The sequence below is a fragment of the Bombus pyrosoma genome, linkage group LG8 (genome assembly GCF_014825855.1).
Source record: "Bombus pyrosoma isolate SC7728 linkage group LG8, ASM1482585v1, whole genome shotgun sequence".
NCBI classification, from domain to species: domain Eukaryota; kingdom Metazoa; phylum Arthropoda; class Insecta; order Hymenoptera; family Apidae; genus Bombus; species Bombus pyrosoma.
In genome coordinates, this window is record NC_057777.1 from 7,500,898 (window position 1) to 7,524,451 (window position 23,554).

At 36.7% G+C, this 23,554-nt stretch overlaps 1 protein-coding gene across 7 annotated transcripts in view; it reads right to left on the minus strand.

The window, feature by feature from the left end:
• Positions 1-23,554, minus strand: part of LOC122570163 (tyrosine-protein kinase transmembrane receptor Ror) — a 352,187-nt gene that overhangs the window by 21,893 nt on the left and 306,740 nt on the right. The gene's annotated exons all lie outside the window — the stretch shown is intronic.

Consider the following 23,554-nt stretch of genomic DNA (forward strand, 5'->3'; position numbering starts at 1 on the left):
CACACGAAAAGTACCTAAGAGTGTTTGAGTACCTTCGCAACGCACTGTATGTTCAGATGAGTCTTCTTTACTTATTTCCATGTGTAGATTCACCCCCGAAGCATTGACATGCATTTATGAATCACCCAGTATACATAGGTGTAGAGGAACACGGGCGTGTATCGTGAAAAGGAAGGGAATGTACCGAGATAAATGATAGCTGGCTCTTCACGTAAGCGGACTCCGATCCTAAATATCGTCGGAACCACTTGTAAGCGATGCAAAAAGAGAATCCACCGCCGCCGACATCCGATTGCCGGCAATCTGGATCCGCGTTTCTTCCTTCGCTTTGTTCCCTTCGTGCTCCATTCGTCGCAGGTTTTATTGCTTTATCGGCGCGGGAAGTGCTGGGAAAGGTTTTGCTCCAATTGCATCCGAGATATTTAATGAAGCAACGGAGTCGATTTTATGAGCTATTATACGTGTATTTATTTTCTCTCTCTCCTTTTGCTTTTTTTTGTTTAATTGGAAGATGTTAGAATAAAATTGCGTAATTATGATATTTTATGTAAATACATGAGATTGTAGGTTGGTGATGGTTAAAGGTAGGTAAAAGGTTCGTCCAACTTTTGAAAATTTTGATTTCGTGTACAGTATTGTTATTAGTTAACGTAAATTACCTTAGTTGATTTATCTACTTGCTTCAGTAATTTCAGTCATCGCGAAAGAAATTTTTAACGTTCACATGTATTTTTCATGTGTTTTGGTGTATGAGAGGGTTATACGAGACATTTAGAATATTTCAACGAATATATTTTGGAAGCATATGTATTTCAGAAATTTTAAGGATAATTTCACCGTTTTCTTTTTCAAGGAAATCATTTTATCCCGCCGTACACGCTATGAGACGATCGACATCCAATCTTAACACGTACGCTGTTACAGACTCATAATTATGAGCAGAATTCATTGTAGTGCTATAGGTACAGTTTCTTGAAAATATCTGGAAAACTAAAAGAGTTCAGGGATAGCACGCAAAGAAAAAAATTATTCTAAATGTTGACTTCTACGACGTATTAAAAAAAATCATCGAAATCCCAGATGGCGGCAGCTCTTTAAATAATCCCCATTATTTTGTACGTTTGCATACGTTTATATTTATAAAATATAAGAAATGATTTTATACATTATTTTATATATTACATATAAAATAGTTAAAAAGGAGAAAAATTTTGGAGCTATCAACCGTAAAAACTGTACGATTAGATCTTTTTTACGCTGCAAAACCTCAAAACAAAGTCCTAACGCAAGTAGTTGATTTGTCAATTCTATTGATCGCAGACAAATTAACACGGATCTCGGGTATCGAGCAACGGCCCATAGCCAGAGGGTAGCGGCAGTTCGTAACCGGACATGTTTAATAAATACAAGGCCAGTGGACGATGGTGCATAGTTTACACAGCGGGGCATTTGTACGCACCGCTGCGCGGCCCTGGGATTATCCAAAATGTCGATACGAAGCTGGCCGGCCGCACGCCATTCCAATTTATCCGTTTTGCCGGCTTCCGGCCGCGGACCAGGGTAGCCTCTGGCTCGCTGCATCGGTTCTACCGATCGACTGGCAACGATCTCTAAAGAGGTGGACTTCTAATGGACCGCGAGTCTGGCATTAACCATCCCGGTGAATTTCGAAATTCGCCCCGACCGTGAATTTTGTTGCGTGTAACACAGCGTATGTTACACGCTACCGGGTGAACGATCATCATCGGCCCAGTCGCTTCTTCCGGTGAAAACGACCGGCTTGTCCGCTCGCTCTTCCGTGAATCTGTTCCTGTTACGGTTGTTGTTTGGTATCGACTGTTATTTCATTTACTTGTGTTGCATTACTATCGTGATTCGATGAGGAGGATTAATTTTAGAAATGGAGTTCGTTCTTGTTTTGGATGTTTGGTTGTTTGCATGTCGTGAGAATAGATCCTATAGATTGGGTATTTGGTATTTACGTTCTTTGAATATTCACGTTTACTGGTACCGCGTTTCCTCTTTTCACGTTTATGGTATTCAATGGTATTCATTATTAATTTAATGAACGATGTATTCAAATAACAGTTAGTTATACGAGTTAACATTCCACAGCTGTATTTCTGCACTCGGAATACGATGGTCGTTGTTATGTTACATGTGTATGTCACTTATAATCCGTGAATAGCAGAAAGCAGAAATATTTTCTCGATTACATACACGGCAGGTGGCCTACAACTTTTATCTTATCACGAACAAAGCTACGATCTGTATGCGTTTCGTCATCTAGTCTCGATTATTATACCCGTAGCTATTTATGCGTATTCGTTATCGAGGCACGAAATAAACTGTAATACTATTATGGGATGGCGTAAAACGCGTCGTGGGACACGTATTTTCAATGAACGGGGCTGCACTTTAACTCCCGTTTTATTAACGCCCGTGTCACCGTCGCGTGTACATGCGGAATTATTGAAACGAAATGGAATTTCGTCGAGCCCCCGTCAATAACGATTCCAAACGTGTGCCTTTGCCGAACGCCGCCCTTTAATTGCACTATTAATCGACCGCCGTGCGAGCTTTCCGTGAATCACAAACGATACCTTCCATCTCGTTCCCACCCACACCACGTTCTCGTTTTCAGTTTTTCGTTCACGAATCTTTGATGCTTTTTTCTACGAAGCAAACCTGTTTACCCGTTACAAACTGGTTCATCGAAGAGCTGCTCAATGGAATTTGAGATTTCATTCTGTTGCGACAATTAATTAATCGATTCGTCAAGTATCTATTTCATTCAGTTGTATAGATTTTACGTGGAAGTTGATTATCGTAAGTCAGAGATCTACTATCGTTTGATTATTCGCGTTATTTATTGGTAAAGCGTGTACGTAATCGTAAGTGGCGAAAGACGCGGAGAAGGCCAAATGTTTCAACGTATCTTTAACCCTTTGTACTCCGAATGTTACTTCAATTTCGTTACCAGCAGCTCGCAATGCTTTTAAGTGTTTTATTTGAAATTTACTTTAACTAAAAAATAAGACAATTTAAATAAATAAAGGAAGAAAGAAATTCGCTTAAATACTAGTTTTATTCACACTATTGTTGTATTTTGTAATTTTTAAGTATACGATATATATTGAAATAATTTCCTGGTTTTCTTTCTCACGTTTCACAAAAAAAGGTGGAATTGAAGGAATGTCGAGAGGGACTCGACAAAGGAGCTCCTAAGATAAAAACTGATGTCGACATAGGAGTGCAAAGGGTGCAAAAAATAAAAGAGGATTTTAGAAAACGTGTTAAGATTCCCTGATTTCTTTCAATTAATCTTTTCACGCAGAGAATTATCTGCTCGAATAAAGAAGAAAAGAAAAGAGAAACGAGAAGGAAGAATAATCTGGGTGGTCAAGTATTTTCAACCGACAGTGTACGCGTTCTCTCAGCCGAGAGTGGCATCAAAGTTCGTGTATAATTTGTTAAAGTGCCCCCGGGAAATTTCTGTCTTGCACGAAGATACCTGTGAAGCCGAACGCGACACCGCGATACGTGAAATCACGATGTGCATCTACACCTGCCTGGCTGAGCAAGACTAATATCCCTGCTTATTGTTTAGATGTGCCCACGGCTTCCCACTCGTCCCGGTATCCATTTCACGCACCGTGGAGCGGTAAAATCTCGCGTCCACCGTTGCAACTCTCTGCCCTTTAACGAACCGTTACGTGAAAATACGACGACGCCCGGTCATCGCCTCTTGCTAACCGTGAGTAACCTACGATCCCCTTTTCTCTTTTCGTCTCTTCACCTTTTCCCCTCTAGCCTTTGGATCGTATATACGATCGCGATCGCTACCTCTTCGTTCCTGTTCGTTACCGTATCCCGTTCCCCTGGATTTCTACAACGAGATTGTAATTGGAGGTTCGTTTGCTGACGTCGTGAATGGAGACTCGTTTCAATTACGCGTTTTTATCCTCGCGTCGTTCAGCGTGCTCGTTTTTCTTTCAAGCCAGCTATTCTCATTTGGCAGGATTAAGAAATTGATTTTTTTCTATTACGTGTTGACCTGCACATAAACTTTAAGGTCAATTTACATTACACGGCATGGACCGTCACGTACCGATACCGCCACGACAGAAGATTGAAACATGCGTGTTAGATGAGACCGTTCACGCTATCCGTCACCCACCTGAACGTTTCGTCATTCATACGGAGAATGTTTCGGTGGATCGTGACAGAAAGTGTTGCAGCTGATCTGTCAATGTGAATGAAGAGACGGCAGGAAACGGATTCGGCAAAAGATGGATCGATAGGAATTAATTGAAATCGTTAAGTTAAAAAGCAAAGGTTCGATCGATGTAGGCAAATCGAAAAATATTTTTCCAACTTCTACCTCTTCATTTTCTCTTTTTTTTTTCTTTTTATGGGATATATCCAAATCTGGAATTGTTTATTTCTATTCGCTCTAGCTTTCTATTCATCTAGCGATATAACAGGCAATCCTAACGCCTCTGCTTAAAGCGTTCATTTTTCGCTACGAATGTTAACAGTGAGAAATCAACGTGTTAATGTGTACACGAGACGAGACTGTCTGTAAAAACATTCCTATGGAAACCATATAGATAGCATATACGGGAGATATTTTCACCTAAAATAGGCTGTGCGATATATCAACCATAAGGTTAGAAATCAAAGCATTCAAGCGAGGCGTTCACGCGAGCGAAAACTGCGGCATCAATTTCACGGCGGATGTTTGCGTTTGGTTTCCGTGGCACGATTGGAGCTTTGCAGAAAGCGCGGCCAGATAGTAGACGATGAAGATTCATGCGAGATTACGCGAAACGCGAATTGTTAAGTCCTTTAAGCCGGGCTTTCCGGAAGGGGGTGAGGTGAGATGGCAGCCCTGCTAGCTACCTCGAGCCACGTGAAATCTATACGCGTTTATGGACGATTATGTAGCCCCGAGTTTCCGGTTTACGTGTGCGAAAAATTGATCCGAGGCACATGATAACGCGTATTTGCTCCGACATTGGTGGGACGAATGTGTAAATTGCAAATTTGTTGAAAATATCGCACGGTCGAAATCGCGAACCGATTGCTCGCGTCCGATTTTCACGGATGAAAAATGGCTCGGTGAATCGCGCAATTTTATGAAACACGTTCCAACGAAACGCGAGCGAAATTTAATATTTCCTTTTTTAAATTTTACTATTTAATTTTCGTTCGAATATCTGCCGCCGATATTAAATTGGCTACACGATTCGCGTCGGTTTTTTAGCACGTACCGGCGAAGAACATATTTATGTTTTATTATCCGCGTGTCTTTCGCCCGGTTTTATTTTTTGTTTCCTTTTATATTGTTCCGGTTCTGCGCGTTTTTATACAATCGTATTGTTTCATCGTTATAAGGTGATATAAAGCTTGCCCATTTTATAAAGCTTTTTTTTGTAAAATAAACTATTATTCATATTGTTTCATATTGTTACGGTGTAACGAATTTCTTTCTTTCTTTTGTAAACGTTTTTTATAAAATAAACTATTGTTCGTACTATTTCATTGATACCGAGTATTACAGGATTGTGTTCTTTCTCTCTTTTGCAAAGTTATGTTATATTATTTTTCGTGATTTATACAAGTGGTTTTGACGTGTTTTCTTATTATATTACCTTTTCGTATCTTTTCATATTCTTTTAATCAATTAAAATATTTTAATTTGATTTTCGTTCAAAGTCATAATCGTGAATTGCAGAAATAATATAGAGATATGAAATGCCTTTCTATTGTTCATTAAACAATGCCTTCGTGTTATTTAGAATACTGTTCGTACGAAATAATGAGCGAAATGAAATCCGTACTTGTTAAATTCATATTACATTTTGCAGAATCGTTAGCAAATATCTCGCAAAATTTTCTCTTGCTTCATCAAATTGGAAACATTTTATTCCATCAAAATTTCATATTATCCTGCCTGTTTTATATTACACTGGAGAACAAATTTTTAATTAACTTTCTGTGTAATTTTACCCTTTTTCATGAATATTTTCATTATGAGGAATATTCTTTTCAATTCTCCGATGTACAAGTTGCTTTTTCGAAATTTATCATATATTCAATTTTCAGCAGTTATCATTACTATATTTCTAAATAATATTGAACAGGGATATTCCTACCTTTACGTTCACGATGTGTGTTCACCGTTTCTTGAACTCGTAACTGAGAACTTAAAAAATAAATTGCTTTGTTGAATTACTGAAACATTGGAGATCAAAATTTCAATCGATGTTGTTATTAAACGAAAGACTAGAATATTTGATTTTAAAATATCTTTCTTTTGATAAAAATGAGATTGATGCAACGCTATGTACTGCAATTAAATTACATCTTGTCAAGGGTAAGCAAGTATCGGATACTTTTGAACAGTAGTTATCCTTTTTTCAATTTATTATTTAAATATATATATATATATATATATAATATATATATACAACAAAATCGATTTTCTTCAATTTTTTAATCAGATTTCCCAAAATTTTATTACTTTTAACAAAATCTTTTTAAATTACAGTAATAAATACGCGTTCCGCGTATGTTCGTGAGTGTTTATAGATGTTTGTAAATGTTTGTGAGTTTAATGAATAGGCTGATAGCGACACCAGGAGAATTATATCAGGTTGCACCCGTTGCCAGAGAATCGCGACAGGGAAAGGATCGAAATCATGGAAACGAGCCCGCAGCCGAGCGATAACCGGCGGATCTGTTTTATTTTTGTAAGTGTCTCGCTTAATACGGCCTCCTTTGACAGTCTGTAGGCGGTAGACGCGTTAATGTAAAACATGGGGGTTTTTGTTCCAACGGCTTTGAGGGAGACACTATTCAAACTACAAAGGTTTTCATGGTTTTCATTTTCGAGGCTCGTGCCTCTTTTTCGATAAAACAGATAAAAATATTTCTCGTACATATTTTCCTTATTTGCTTTTGGAAATTATCGATGAGTTAATTTAGGGAACGGATGTTTTTTTTTTTAGATTTACTCGAAATAGAGAATATGAACAATTTTTTCCCGAAATACAGTGTCTTTGTTTAACTTAGCATGGTAATAAAATATATCTATAAAGTTTTTTAAACTAGTAAGGATTCCTAGAAGTAAAATTATTAATCTTCCGTAGGTATTTTAATTAGAATGAAAAGAATGTGACAGTTTCTAAGATCTACGTGTTTTTATTTTTAGCGCAATCGATAATTTATTTTTGTTTTAATATCTACGAATTAAAAAATAGACTTTCTAGTTTAAAAACGATTTTTTCATAGTTTTCTTATTATCGTAGATGATCTTCCAAACATTATACAGGATATAAAATGCGTAAGCAGTATGTAAACTTGTTGAAGGTCACCGCTTTTAAGAAAACTCTACACCTGGTCTTTTTAGCTTTCTAAAGCATTGAAGCCATCGACAGCGCATAGACAAGAGACTGCGACGAAGGCAGACCATAAACAGTCGACAGGCGACGTTGGCTTCGGGGTTTTTTAGTTATAGAGTAACACTGCTAGCGTGCGGATCTGGACCAGCTCATATTATTATTTCAATTTTTTTGTACTTTTCACTTCCGTATTTCAAATATATTTTTCTACCTTATAATTTATCCACGCGTCTCTCTCATTATACATCTAATAACAACTCTCAACAAAACTCTATGTAAACAATTCTATATATCCACGTATTCTGATATTACATTCTTTTTATTCCAATTTTCAATTATTTTCAAAGAATCATATTATCGATTTCAATAATCAACAATAATTTATCCGCAGATAAATATTTTCCACGAAGCTTAAAAAGAAATCTCGAAGGAAACGAATGAACGGATTTCCTCTAAATAAAACCCACAGTCTTCCTTCTCGGCCCAAAATAAAACACGTAAAATTGAGTGGCTATTTCACGCTTATTATTTCCCATTACATCTACCTTCGATCCAAAACAGCGTCCTCGAAAAGTGTACCACGCGTTGCCGGATAAATGGCCAATCGTTAGTGGTGATTCTTGTCCGAAGATTACGGTGGTCCGAGGGCAGAGCATTAGCGCGTTATCAGTGCAATTTATAAAGTGAAACTTGGAATTATAGATCGTATACGATACGCTCGAGCGAACCAGGTAGGTAACCGAGCGCCTTAATAGGATAGTATCGAGTGGTTGCCACGATATTACTCTTTGCCACGTTTGATTACTATCGATTTGCATTAATCGGTGCCGATATTCAATGCAGTTTACCGGTGTATCGTGATTAATTCGAAATCCTCTGTATCTTGTTTCCGATTCCAAACGACCCCGAAAAAGTAATTTTGCTAATTATTTGCCACGAGGTTCGTTTTATCCATTTCAACGATCTTAGGTCCTCTCGCGCAGTAAGCTATTATCAGTAAAATTTGACAAGTCACAAACTACCAATATCAATGAATCTGGAATACCACTAACAAGCTTGATGATAGCGAAAAATTATATTGTACAAGTGAGCGTTTTTCGAGTCATCGATTAGCCTTAGTCGGTCCCCAACTGTTTCCATATTCGATACAGTTTAATTAATTCAAAATTCTCTATGTCGCATTGAGGAACGTTCGCGGAAAAGAAATTCTGGCAATTATTCGCTGTAACATTCATTTTATCGATTTCAATGATTCTTTGATCTAATCCTCTGGTTCCTCTTGTACAGTTGGATTAATATTATTGGTAAAACTTTACAAGGCACGAACTACGAATTAGCAGTACCTGTCAATGTCTTTGAACGGCACTAACAAGCTTGATAACAAAGAAAAATGATCTTTCACAAGTATTTAGAACGTTTCAATCATTTTACTTACGTTTCATTACGTTTATAATACATTATATATTATGCTTATTTTGGAAACAGAAATCTCAACAAAAAATCAACGATGCACCCTATTGCAGATAATTAGCGAAATTTTTCCTAAGATCGAAAATATTTCAAACAACGCGATTGAACGCGAAACTGTCGATTCTTCGAGCACTAATTACGACAGGTCCAGGATCCTTGCGGTGTCTCGAGTGTTTAGGTGTGCAGCTAGATATCTGGAGTGTAATTTCACGCTCGTTGGGAAACGGAGAACGGAGGAGAAGTGTAGGCTGGAAGAGAGAGAGAGAGAGAGAGAGAGAAAGAGAGAAGAACGGAGAATCGTGCGGTTGAAATCGAGTGCTTTCACGAGTCGAACCTCTCGACCGAAGGAAAAAGAGTTCTTGCGGTCGTCTTTAAATCGTGCGGCGGGGAACAAGTTCGAAAGCGAAGTTACATCGAAGTTAGGAACAAGTCCCTGACAGTTCTCGACGGTTTGTTAACCGATATTGTGCGGCTAGTCACGCTGCGCTTGCTGCCCGTCGAGAGAGCCTTTTCCAATTGAATCGTAAATAGTTCCTGCTTTAAAGAACTTTGCTCCACCCTCACCTGGTTCGAACGGTACTGAATTTCGATATGATCTACGTTTCACTTCCGTCCAATGCAATGTATTGGCGCGACCACGTGTCGAGAAAGCGGAGCTTGACTCACCAACAATTCGGATAATATTGTTCGAAAGTTTACACGTTTTTGAAAGTGCATAGATGGCGAGCGGTTGAGAGTTAACATGGTTACATACTCTGACGATGTCTATCATGCTGCTTTTATAGCTTGATGGTTTTTAGAATTTTAATATTAGATCGTGTAATAGTAATGAGTCTATTCGCCTTTAGACTTTAGTTATGGAAACGTTATTACGTACTTACTTCAGTTGCAATAAGCAAACCAGATGCATAAAAATCTGTAGAAGAGTTGAAATGTTCCAAGCGAGCATTTTGGAAAACATTCTTAAAAGTATTTTTTTAAATTAGAAAGAAGCTATTTTATTTCCTTGTTTAGGTAGAATAAATCGAATTTAAAGCGATATTGAATGAATAGCGCTATTGAATAAAAAGAAGATACGTTAAAAATTAATGTAAAATATTATAGGCAAAAGATAAATTATTATTGTATTCTGTATAATTTCGCTTAAATTTCCTTAAATTTATCAGAAATACGTAAACATTCCCGATTTACTAATAATATTACCAACGTTATATGTATACATCAAGGAACTTTATTAGCCAGACTATCCTTTATTCTTTACAGTTAGACGCATACTATATATCGAGCTGAAACATGTGATCAATATTCCCACATATCCGACGTTACTCCCATTTTAAGCTCTTTTCATTACACGCAAGCACAGACGAACGCTTATAATCCGAGTACTTAGTACGTACGTGTGATACTTTGTCCTGCAGCGCTAATGAACGATCAATACGATCGCAAAAGGGGAGAAAAGTTGGACGATTTACCGTGTCCACGCGAGTCCTCGGAAAAAAAGGACGAAGGGTATCCGAGCGGCATTAACGCGCCAAGTAGCGTAATACCGGTTATAAATTTTGATCGAACGAGATAAGCAGCTGTGGGTGCCACTATTAAAACACGCATCGCATCGCGGAAGCTAATTAAGATAAGGCGGAATATTATTAAGATTTAAGTTACATTCGGAATATTCGAGCCCGCAGTTCCGTGGCCATGGATACGCCCCTGGTATTCAGGTTTTACCAGTGCGGTTATCCGAAATTATCCTTGCAACCCCTCCGGCCTGGGGGCGCGTTGTGTGTTTCGTGTGCATTAAATGTACATGGAACAGATGCCCCCGATCCCCCACACGCACGCACACGCACACCTGCGGGTGAACGCTGCGGTTTCGTGTTGTTACAGCTACAGCTCGATTCAAGAGTTACATGTACAATATATACCCTCAGATCTTTATGCATGAACGATACATATATGAAGATTTCGTCATTCCGTGAAGAATCAGTTTAATCGATGACGACATGATTTATATGTATATATTAATATATCACATAATTTTATCGTATAATTTTCATTTTTATTCTATCGTAGAATTTATATTGTGTTATTATATAGCCGAATTTAGATAGACTGTTCGAATACTTTTGCGAGTAACTGTACATACCAGTGGCTAACTATCAACAAGAAGAAAGGGATACCATAGAAAGAATAAGATGTGCGCGACATGTAGGTCGATCAAGGAGGAACGTAAGCTCTAGTCGCGAGACATACGGCGAAGATCGAGCTTATCTGGAATCGCGGGTTCAGTCACGCCTGCCTCGAAGATGCTTTTGTGCCTTGGGCACGGCTTTAACTTTATGCGAAAGTTGGCCGAAGCGCGGGCCTCCAACTCCAGCTGCAAGCTTCAATTTCACCGTGGACGTGCTTAACGAGAGGTATCTTGGTTTAATGATACGCCAGACGGGCCGTCTCTAATTATACGCCTCGAAATTTGTTAAGAAATTTATCGGCAAACTTTCCGGGGAGACCGTCTCGCTAGCTTGTTTCGCTGTTTGTTGTATTTACTGATCTTTTTATGCACAACCTTTTTATACTTCCAGAGGAATTTGTCACTCGCACGTTTAGGAAAATAGCATTTTTTCTCAGCTAACATTCCATTTTCGAGATTCCTTTTATTGATAAATCTCTTTTGATTAATGTACTCGACCGGCAAATTGCAAGTTGCAAGTGCATCAGGAAACTTGCTAGTCGAAGTTTCCGTTTCATAGCAAGTACGGAGTTTCCAGGTAAGCTACTTAATCGTGGTTGACTGTAAATCGTAGGTGGTTGCAGCGTAGCCGATATTTCGTAGATAGGTATTATTCGCGGCCTGGGAAATGTATTTCGTAACGAGCATTGTTGCATTTCACGGTTACGATGTCTCGTAAATTACACGATTTCCCTGAGTCGTCGCTGATAACTGCTACTCGCTTCGTCGCGCCTAACGAAAATGCTTCGCGATCGCGGCGGACCACACTCCAATCGGTTTGTTACGATTGTGCCTGGTTAATGAACCTTCCTCCATTCTTCAAATTCTCATAATTTCTACCTCGTTTTTGTTTTAACAAATAAACGTATTGTTGCACTGGTGATGGTTATCTTTCTTCGTAATTATCATTTATTTATAGTAACGACAATTAATTTATTTCACAATGTACATTATAGCAGGGCGCAACTCAAAATGCGTGTGTTCAGTACAAAATTTCAGGATCGACCGTTTTTTTAGACCTCACGAAGGTATTCGAACACAGAAAATCGCTATGAATATATTATGTGCATTATACGAGACTGTTTGAAATTTCCTTAGCACTGTAACGAGGCACGATTATTGTGATTATAATACTAAAATTTGTAGTAAATAAAACCAATCGAATATTGTATATAGAAGTTACAAGACAGATAGGGTTTACAATTTAAAAAATGAATTAGTACATAATATGAAATATTAGTAGGGGCAGTTCCCCTAGTGGCGGACGCTTAGGGTTTCTCTTAAATAAATAAAAAAAATATGTATTTTATTCTTCTTATTCCGCGTTCTTCGTAAGTTAACGGTATCGGACATTTTTAATATAATTTGCAGCAACCACAAATATAATCGTTAGAATATTCGGAGATATCGACACAATCCTCGTGTCTCCATTTTTGACAGTTCCAACAATGAATCCAATCTTTCTTCCTTGCTTTCCAAACGAACTACGTACAAAGCTTATTTTCTTTCTTATACCAAACATTTCATTACTTTTCAATTTTTACTAAAAAATCTTTTACCTCGCAGTAAGCTTAGCCTCTCGGTATCTACTCTTTCACGTTATAAAATCTTATGGAAATACTAAATTAATCTACTTCGTCAAACGTTTCAACAAACGTTATACAATTTTCACCGAAAAATTTTCCATCCCAAAGTAATCTTCGCATCTGGATTTCTCCAGAATTACAAAAGCTATCGAGCCGGCGTATCTCGAGGTGTATTACTTTGGCTCATTGTATCATCGAGCACGATTCGATATCGTGAATCGAAACTTGCCTCATTTCCCTCCTCCGCGTCTCTCTCTCTCTCTCTTTCTCTCTCTCTGCCTGGCATACTAAATAACCCTACGAAATCACGTTGGAATCGGGTGTGGAGGCTTTTCACCAAGGTCTGTGGCACATCCTCTTTCACGTTGCAGCAGCTGCAACGATAGAATCTTGCCCTCTACCACGTGAATACGTATGTATGTACGTCTCTTATCTGTATATGATTACACGGCTGTGTAGTTTGAAACTGCTTCTCTCCAACTTGCTTCACTGCCCTCACCAGAGTTTCTGCTAGTTCACCTTCTCTCCCACCCTCTCCCTCTCTCTCTCTTTTTCTCTCCCTCTCTCTTTATTTCTCTCTATCGTTTTTCTCACCCTTTTGTCTTTCTCGTGTTCTTCGATCGAGGATCTTCGCTCCTTTCCGTTTTCTTTCTTCATCGTGCCACGTACGTATATGTTTTTATCTTGTTAACCAGAGAATCGCGTGGATTTTAATGAAACACGTAGGTGGGAATGGAAGGAAAAATACGTAGGGCTGAGCTTGATCGTGTGATTAGATAGTCGATGAAGTAATTTGCGAAGCATGGCGTTGGCGAGTTGTTTTTGTTTCGTGTTCGGGGTGGAGCGCGTGTTTTATCGCCTTCGAGAGTAGGTACCGGGAGAATGATGTTTATCGGATGATGAAGATGTATTGCGACGTAGTTTGCAGATTTTTTGGTACTTCTACGTTTGATAAAGTAGAATTTGTAGCATAAAAGTTTCATTGCTTTTCATTGCTAAGGAAATATGATGGAAATTGACTTTACTAAACGATGATGTATAGTATACAGTGATTTTTAAATTTTTTCGTAGCTTTATGTATATATACAACATATATACAATATATAGAAAGATTATACAATATATAGAAAGATATATACAATATATAGAAAGATTAGCCAAAATCTGCAACGTTTCTATAAAGTTTCATTGTTTTACTTAAAAAGTGCTAAAATCCCAACTTATTAAACGGCGAAGATTTATACAGCGTTTTTGAAATCCTGCATCAGTTTTGTTTGGTTATGAAAATTTCGTGAAAGTCATATTACCCTTCCTAAAAGCTTACTGAAAATTGAATTTATTACAGGATGAACATGTATACAAAGCTTTAAAAATTTTGCATCAGCTTTATGTTTGATTATGGAGATTTCATCGGCTTTTTTTAAAAGTAGCTGAAAATTGAATTTGTTAGGCGACGAACATGTACCTATTCAGCGTTTTTTAAAATTTTCATCAGCTTTAAGATCCGTTTATTAAAAATTTGTGGAGCGAAAGTTTCATCAACATTTAGAAGTAACGAGTGCTGGGAACCTAGTTGTTCTAGTACAACTTCGAATATAAAGTTCCTTTACTGTATAAAGTACAATAAACAAATTATATAGAGAATTAATTGATTGCTTTTAAGGAACTCAAAGTTATATTTATCAAATAACCAAAATATAATTTTCACTGCACGAGGTTGTTTCAAAATTTTGCAGTAATTTAATATTATTTAATTTAATTTAATCTATTATTATATTATTAATTTAATTTAATTTAATTGTTAAATTTAATAATTAAAAATCTTGTAAACTTTCTGTTTAATCCATTTTTCTCAGCCTTACAATTTTTCTTGTCTACACTTTTTGAAAACTACATGTGTTTGCATTTACTCGTGAATTCTGCTCTTTCATTTCTAACAACGACTCTTTCTTCGTGAAATTTCCTTTGTCGGTGATATTCTCACCGAAATACATTTCCTTTCTTTCAATTTTTTATCGCGTTTCGGATAATACATTTTTCGTTCTTTAATCTGCTTTCTTTCTCCAGGTGTTTCGTCACCTCGATGATAAATCTCGCGAAGTTTAAATAAATTTTATTTCGCCTATCTTTCGTGTTGATCGAGTTTTAATGCCGTCCTTCTTCCACAGCTTTTTCTCCAGTCCCTTCATTTGGATAGTCACTTTGTTCCAGGCGTTTTTCCAGTTTCTCTTTTCTTCCTTCTTTGTTACCTTCGCTGTGTGAACTTCCTTTCCATGGCTTTCCTCCCTTATTTCATGGTTAGTCTTCCCGTGAATCTCCTCACTCGATTCTTTCTGTTGACTGTCGGGAAACCTTTCTCTCTCTATGAGTTTTTGCATTTAGCCTCTGCAAGTCTTCTATGTGAATCTCTTTCTATCGAGTCTCTGTATCTTTTACATTCAGAATCCCTTTATGCTTCACATATTCAAAGTTCACCTTAAAATTTCTCTAACTTATTCAAGATTAACCAAATGATATCCAATTATATATTCTTAAATTAGACAGAAGTTAATTCAATTAATTTTATTAATTAATTAATAACAAGTAATTAAATTACAAAATCATAATTCTTCACCCTGCTGCGTTCTTTCAACCATTACCGACCTAATTTTATTTTTCTATCATTAAAAATTATCTCCAGCTTAAACAGAATATGAGAAAAATTCTTCTGGAAATGCATGCTTTCTCGCTTTAGTTTTACGTTGAATATCTTCTTAAAACACCATAAATGCTTTTCATTTGCTGAAATGAGAGCAAGATTGAAATATATAGCTTGGTAGACCGCAGCAGGGTTGAGAGTCCTTCAAGTTATTGAAATGAATAAAACGTCATCCAAGAATAATCTTCTCGAATGGCAAAACCTTCGACAGAGATTTTTATTCGAAGTTCCGTTTCACCTTCTCCTTATCGATCTTCCTGCACTGTTTTAAAATTCCGCGTACCAAGTCCCTCTTCTCTCTGTTTGAATTTCTCTCCATTAAAATTTCTCCCTCCCACTCTCTCTCTCTCTTTCTATTTCTCTTTCTCTCTTTATCTGCCCCGCTTTCAACTTTGTGTTCATCGGCTTGTCCGTAAATCGAACTGCCTTTGAGCAAGGAGTGCAACGCGAGCAGAAACGCGCATTCACCGTGGTACCGTTAATGCGTTCACCGGACGCGACTGTCTTCAGGTGACAGGCGAACTTTTTCGATTATTCCCGGTGTATTGGTTTTTCGCGCCGTATTCATGATCTTATTGCAAGAATGCAGGGGATGGTTGCGCAGCACGCGACCGCGGAAAATTTCATCGCGCGACCTCGAGTTATAATGCCGTTGATAATGAACGCGTCGTCGCTGAATGAAATTTGTTTGCGGTGAACGCTGTTTCAGTTAATGTGTTTTGTTGTACGGTGTGATTAATGTTTAACGAAATTCTATGGAAGTAGTTTGCAGAATGTTGATTGCTTACCGGGCCGATTGCAATGTACGTGCATACTCTTTACAGTTTTGTACACTTAAAGTTGCAATTTTTTACATTGTACATTCGCATTAATATGTGCAGACAGCGCTATCTCTGTATTTGTTGCCTCGTATGAAAGAGGATGATTTAAATATTGTACTGCTTGTTCCACATAGATCATTCGTTGTAACTTGAAAATACGCAAATAATTTCTCCCTAACAATAAAATTAAATTTGTAATTTAATTTTCAACAAAAGAAAAGCTTTCCTCTTTGTTTCTTAAATTGCATGCGGTCTTCTTTATGTTTTTTAATGATCTCTGCTACAATTAATAAATTTTACCATTTTCTCTATGATAAATTACACGTTGTTTTTTTTATCAAAACTAATACTCTCTTAATATTTTTCGTAACTTGTTAAATTTCTTAAAAATATTGGCTGATTGCGCCAAATAATTGTACGAAATAAATTTATTTCCCAGTTCGAACTGTTTCTATGGAACTGTTGCTCGAACGCAAATGAGTGTCACAATATTAAACTGAAATAAATTTTTGTTAAAAATCGCTTGTACAATTAAACGTTATTGACAGAACGAAATAGTTTACGTATTTTCAACAAACAATAAATAATTTATATCTTCGAAGAATAAATAATACGATATTTAAATTGTCCCCTCTTGTACAGAACAACGAATACAGAGATACATTTTTTTATTGAAATACATTTTTCTTAAAAATCGGCAGTGTATCGATCACTGAGAACATTTACGTCTCGAAACATTTCCATTGAAGAAGAATCAGAGTCACATTTCCTACTTTATAATCTATCGATTAATCAATCATCCCTGTCACAAACGAGGCCATTTGTAACGAGAAAAGATCGAGACAACGGGAACTGTCTCCGTCATGGTGGAGAACGATTTTCCGTGGGTGAGGCAAGCTTTTCAATTATTTCCGCGAAAATAGGCGGATCAAAGTTGCCAGCTGGCCTGGCCAGATTAATAATTCCAGAATTAATTAAAATTCGGCTAGAACGCCGTCGAAATAAGGGGCAGCGAAGCGAGAGTATCCGTCCGCCGGAATCGATATTAACCAGGACGGGTATAATTGTGAATTAATCGAATCAGCCGTAAAACGCGATCCTTCAAATTCGTTGAATATCATTTCCAAATCATCGAGGAGGACTACACGTTCCACCGATTAATGCAACTCGAAAAATGTGCTGAAAAATTGGCGGTTCTTCAGGGTTCTTTAGAATCATGAAAAGTGATAAAAATTATGCTTGATCGCATTTTACGACTATTATTCGTATTCCGTAGAAAATTGATTTACGAAATGTATTATAGCAGAATTTCGTTCGTTCTTTAACTCGAATAAATTTCAATATCTATACGGCCTTTGATACAGGAATTCATAGCTGAAGGCAAATTTAGACTTTAACACTTTGATGTGTATGCGAGTGATTCATCCACGTTGGGAGGTGGAAACTTTTCTTGCTAGAATTGCCCTTGCGGGTTTTCGATCACGTTTAGATCAGAACCTAATGTTGTTCATGGTAATAATCCTGTTCCGAAATCTTGAAACCATTTTTTTATAGTGGCAGCTGTATGAAAACTGTCCCATTGAAGATTTGTCTTTTCGTCTCCTGTTTCGATTATGAAAAGACAATAATTCACCATGGTTACATCTTCTGATATCTTATAGCGTTCAATCTACTCTTTACAAAAACAATTTCACTTCATATATCCAGGAATGATCAATGGATTTTGGTGATATTGAAGAAATAGTGTGTTTCAGTCCATAATTATTCATAGCAGTATAGTACTCACTGAACGGTTGACTGTTCGCGGATACGGAAATGAGTTCATAGCGCATGACGAATAATTTTCTCTGAAATTTCTGAAATTTTCGAGTGAACATCATAATCGTTATGTCTATAATAGCTATAATACGATCATCGTTGAACAGAATAAAACGATAATTTCTAAAGCAAGAGAAAATACATGAGCTCATAACATCGAAAATATATGCTTTTTCAACTGCGTTACAAAAATTGTTCTTGCTATAAGAAAGAAAGAAAATGAGAAGAAGTAGTTTAGAAGTAGTTCTAGTTTTCTTTCGTTTCTCTTTCACACTGCCTGTGTTTGTTTCACAGTCATTTTACCCTTCTCTTGTGCAAATAAAAGTATCGATTGTAAATAATAAAGAGCTCGACGCGACTCGGAATTATATGAAAAATTATGGACAGTAACTTGAATATTCATCAACGTTGAACGATGAACGGTGAACGGGGATGGGTCGATCAGCGCGGAAAATTTCGCGAGATTCTCTTTCAATATGCAGAAAACATGAACGCTCGTGGAGGCCGGCGGTGACGCGTAAAATCGAATACAATTATTATGTGGGAAAGTTCTTTCCGTTCGGTGCGATAAATGATCGCTGTTTGTTTCTCTTTTACTCCCTTTTTTACTCTTGTAGTATTATCCTTTTAAATGTAGCGTTCCGTAGTTGCGCGTGCACGGGCCTCGTTTGAATTTGTAAAATCGAAAATTTTGCTCGATTCAAAGCATTTTGCGAGGTATTTTTACGATGGATGTTGTGTAAAGTATCCTTTCCATTGCAATTGGTTTCATCACTGAATCGTTTAATCTTCTGTAAAGAGAACTTTGTTCGCTTCTGTGGAGAAGAGATTGCAATCAATTGCAGACTTTTACTTTGATTTGAAATGCAGGAATTAATAATCGTTTTATTTATAATAATTATTGTACAGAGTAAGATAATAATTATTGGAGAAAAAGGAAATAATAATTGCCAAATAGTGTAATGATTATTAAAGGGTTGATTTGTTGTTTTCGTGTGACAGTAGATTAATAAACTATTTATTACGGATTTAGTTAACAAATAATAAATCAAGTATAAGAGGAATAAATTAAGAAAAAGGATATATATGTATGTATAATTTTGTACTAGTGGTGTCACAGAAGGTTGCATTATAACAAAAATCTTAAAATACTTCTAATAACTTCCTGATAGGATAATAAATAACTAATTATAATAATATAGCTACTATTTGTCGTAGCCTATGATATAATATATGATAATCTAAATTGTGTTTTATTACCGGGAAGTTACGGTTTTAAACGTTTCACGCGATACTATAACAAACACGTGAAGGTTCTTTAAAAGATCTCATCCGACAGATTAAAGTAAACACGACAACTTGGGTGGCGGGGTTTCACGATAACTAAGTGTTCAGCCTCTTCGTTAAAAACTCGATGGCAACGTGGATAAGTGAATTAGGAAAGTGCAGGGTGGACGTCCTTTTAGCGTAACCATTTACCTTGTCCAATTTTCCCTTCTCTGTGCATGCTACATCATTGTTTCTGAGTAAAAGGTTCGCGAAGAAGGTGTCTGAATATTGTACATTTATATACTTTGTATAATTATTTTTTAATTTTATTCATATTATAGTCATTATATTTCTACTTCGTATCATCTTGAATATCCCATCTTAACTTTCCCTTTCTTTTTGCTAAAAACTTCAAATATACCTCAAGTCTACTTTCAACCACTAAACTCACCTTTCTATCTTTCCAGATTCCACGACGCTCCAATGTTAAAAAAAACCTCATTTCACCGCAAGGAATCAATGTGAGCCACTTACCAACCTCTTCTTAAATTACATGTAATCCAGTTGCCCGCATTTCCAAGGGACGGTAACAGCCCTGAGTTTCGAACACACGTTCCAGTTCCGCCGAATACTTCTTCAACAGAGCGTTACCTCTTCCCATTTAAATCTCCGTCACAGCTGTAGTGGCGCTTTACTTCACGAATCATTACGTTCCACGCCACTTAAACAGGTCAACACCATCCCTCGAAAGCAACACCTTGCCATAAAAGGCCCACTGATGCTCGCGCGCAACGCAAACTCGTTCCGATCGTGTACCAGCGGCAAACAGTTTCGACACGGCTTATTAGGCCCGCCCTGAATAATTGAGCACCGTGTTAATTAACTCGACTTCTCGCCCCTTTTCGAATTAAACATTAGAGAAAGAGAGAAAGAGAAAGAGAGAGAGAGAGGATGACACGATGAGCGACGTTGATCTCCAACCAAAAACCATTCAACGATTAAGTTCGAAATTGCGACGTCTCGTTTACATTAAGCAAATAAATCGACGTTGGCAGTTTGATTACTTCGGATGATTTTTGATTGATTTTTTATCTTATTCTTTCTTATCTATCTATCTTTTTTATCGACATAGATAAATCTTCGAAATTTGTGGAGATATATAAAAGGATCGTTAATGACATGCTATTTGGCTTAAAATATTTAAAATATTAAAATTGTCCTTTCATTTTTTGTTCCTTTAGTTACATCGACTTATTTATATAGAGCCTCTTTAACTTGTTAACAAATTAATAGTTTAATGTACGATATTAAATAATACAATAATACGATATTGTATGTACGACGTTGAATACAAAATCTCTATATCATATTTCTCTCAGCAGTTGAAAGAACATGCGTTTCTGAAAAATGAATACTTTTGAATCGCCTCGTTTGTAAATATAATTAAACCGTCATCTGTTCTATCCTGTTTTACGGTAAATAATTTAATAACAGAAATTCTTCCTATAAAACTTCCCCACTCTCTATTCCATTCTTCTCTTATCGCTCTGCACACTCATTCGGTTTTCGTTTAGTCGAAAAAAAAAAAAGAAAGAAAGAAAGAACAAATAAATAAAAAATGAACATGCTGGCGAAACAAAAATCTCCCAGAAACTTATATCGAGTCTGAACTTGTCAAACAAATCATTGCCAGGATTTCCACTGAGGCTCGTATCAACGACGCGTCTTCTTAAAGGATCAAAAACGAGGGGTGCAGTACGGGGGATCGAAACGAGTGGAAAGAACTTCGAATCTTGCCGGATCGGGGAGGAGAGTACTAGCAGAGTTTGACTTGCAGAGTGCTAATATTAAAGTTCCGCGTCGCCAAGGGTTTCCAAGGCTTTGGCCATCGGGTCCATCGAGGGGTGACAAGCGAAGAAACGTTCTCTTCCGTGCATCGGCCCACTCTCGCTGCCGATTAGATTAGAATTTGTTAGGGGTGTCGGCCGGTAACTTCGTCAGAGGAACGCTGTCAGTTTTGTTTCATCGCTGGCGGGCAAGGCAGCGTTTCGAAAGTTCCTCTCGCGCGAAATTCCTCTTCGAGACACCGGGCGAAAACTTTCCGGCTGAATACCGACTTATAAGGGACGACAAGCTCCACGGGGATGAGGCTGAATTAGCCCTGGCATCGGCCTTAATACGCCTTCGAAGCTTGTTTCCTTCGTCCTTCTTCTTCTTCTCATTCTTTCTTGTTTTCTTTTTTTTCTTAGGAGGAGGGAGTATTTGTGTTTCTGTGGCGGGGAATATGACATTCTTGGGTTTGTCGTTGCGCTGAAAAATTTAGAAGGAAGTTGTAATTTGTCCGTTGCTTCATTTGTGTTTACAATCTCAGTATAGTTTTGGAGGTACGCGATGAACGTGCTAAGGTGGACTTTGTGAGACTTTTAATAGATAAGTTGGAATTTTTCGTTCTTGGAAAGTCGTGTATAATTAACGTTAGGATATACACGATAATTACAACTCTTTCTATAACATATTTTGTTCCATTCTATTCTATAGAGAATTATATAATTGAACAAGAAATATTCTTCTGATAAAAAAAGATTGTCCTTCGAAATAGCGCAAAGAGTCACGCATTGAAAAACAACACTGAGCTTTCCGTACAGGAAGCAACGTCGTACATTCTGCTCAATTCAATTCTCTGTTCGGAGAATTGAATTCGCGGAACACCTTGCAGCTTCTTTGGGCCGAAAACAGGGGTGAGAAGAAACTCTAATAGCCTGGAATTGGAAGAGGCTCTTAGCGCTATAGCACGGTTCTTCCAACGTTTCAAGCGTTGGCGACACATCCATGAAAATAGATTAGAACTTGTTGATGGTGTCGCGTTTGAACTTTGTTGGAAAACGTGGTAGGCCTGTTCTAATTACCACCGTACACGGAAACCGTATACAGGAGCTATTAACACGCAGGTGTGCTACGAAAGAGATAGTAGAAACGAAAGAGGTTTAATTGCGTTCGTGTTGCCAAAACTTTTTAATTCTCTTCTTTTTTTTAGAGAAACGTTGAAAATATTTGGTCACTTTATTTAGAGTATAAACGTCAGGAATCGATAAATAAACATAAATTTTTCAACAGTGTCCAAAAATTGTGTGTTGTAAATTATGTATTACTATACAAAATAATGCAGCGATCGATATAGTGACCAGAGACGGCGTAAATGTAAAGTTTCAATTAACAAAATTTTAATTAAAAGCTAATAATAAAATTTAAAAAAATAAATAAAAAGCAAACTACAACGTTATTATAGAATGTAAAATAAGTAATTATTATATGTATATATATTCTTTGGATAATAAGTGAACACAAGTCTAGAATAAAATTTAGAAAGTATAATATATGTTACGAATTATTGTACAAGAACGATGCGCAGTGAATGTATCATAATGATTAAAAATAGGATAAAAGATATTTAAAGTTTTTATTGCCTAATTTATTTTGTGCAATATTCACGGAAAGTGTCGATATTTTTTTATTAAACTAATAATTCTGTAAAATGAAGACTTTTGTAAATAAATTGAGGTTTCTCGAATAAGCACTCGTAAAATTTTGGCAGTAAAGTAAAAGTTAATTGATAAACTGACGGACGTAGGAATTTGCATCTTAGAAAATGGTGTTTTCGTACGTATATAGTTTCATACATCATGAAGGCACTTCATTTGGTTGCAATTTGCTAACTTTGCGTGCAATGTGTTTCAGAAGCAGATGCTTTATGAGTTTACGACTTGTCAGAACGTTTGTAAAGAGCACGAGGAATTTCCCTGCACGTCGTGTCCTTGTAAACTTAGTCATGAAATTGCTACTGGGAAATAGTTAAATAAGCTTCATTGATAACAGATAAATTCGTACTTATTTTAGCGTTTTCACAAGTATGGATTTTATATAAATATTTCATTCGTATAAACATCTTATGATTCAACACACATAAATATTTGATACTTCTATAAATTGTTATAACATTTGTATAAATATTTAAATGAGGAAAGGAGGAATCTAAGATTTCTGATATCTTCGAAATAAATAAGTAGTTTTAACGCATTACTGTATATGAAAGAAAAATTCTCATATTCATACAATAATATTAAATTTCTCAACGATTAAAATTCAATGAATTCAATGAATTGAATATTATCTCTGAATAAAAAATACACTAATATTGGTGAAATTGTGAAATATCCTTTATCTATTTTTTATATCTACTATATTTTATTGTATTAATA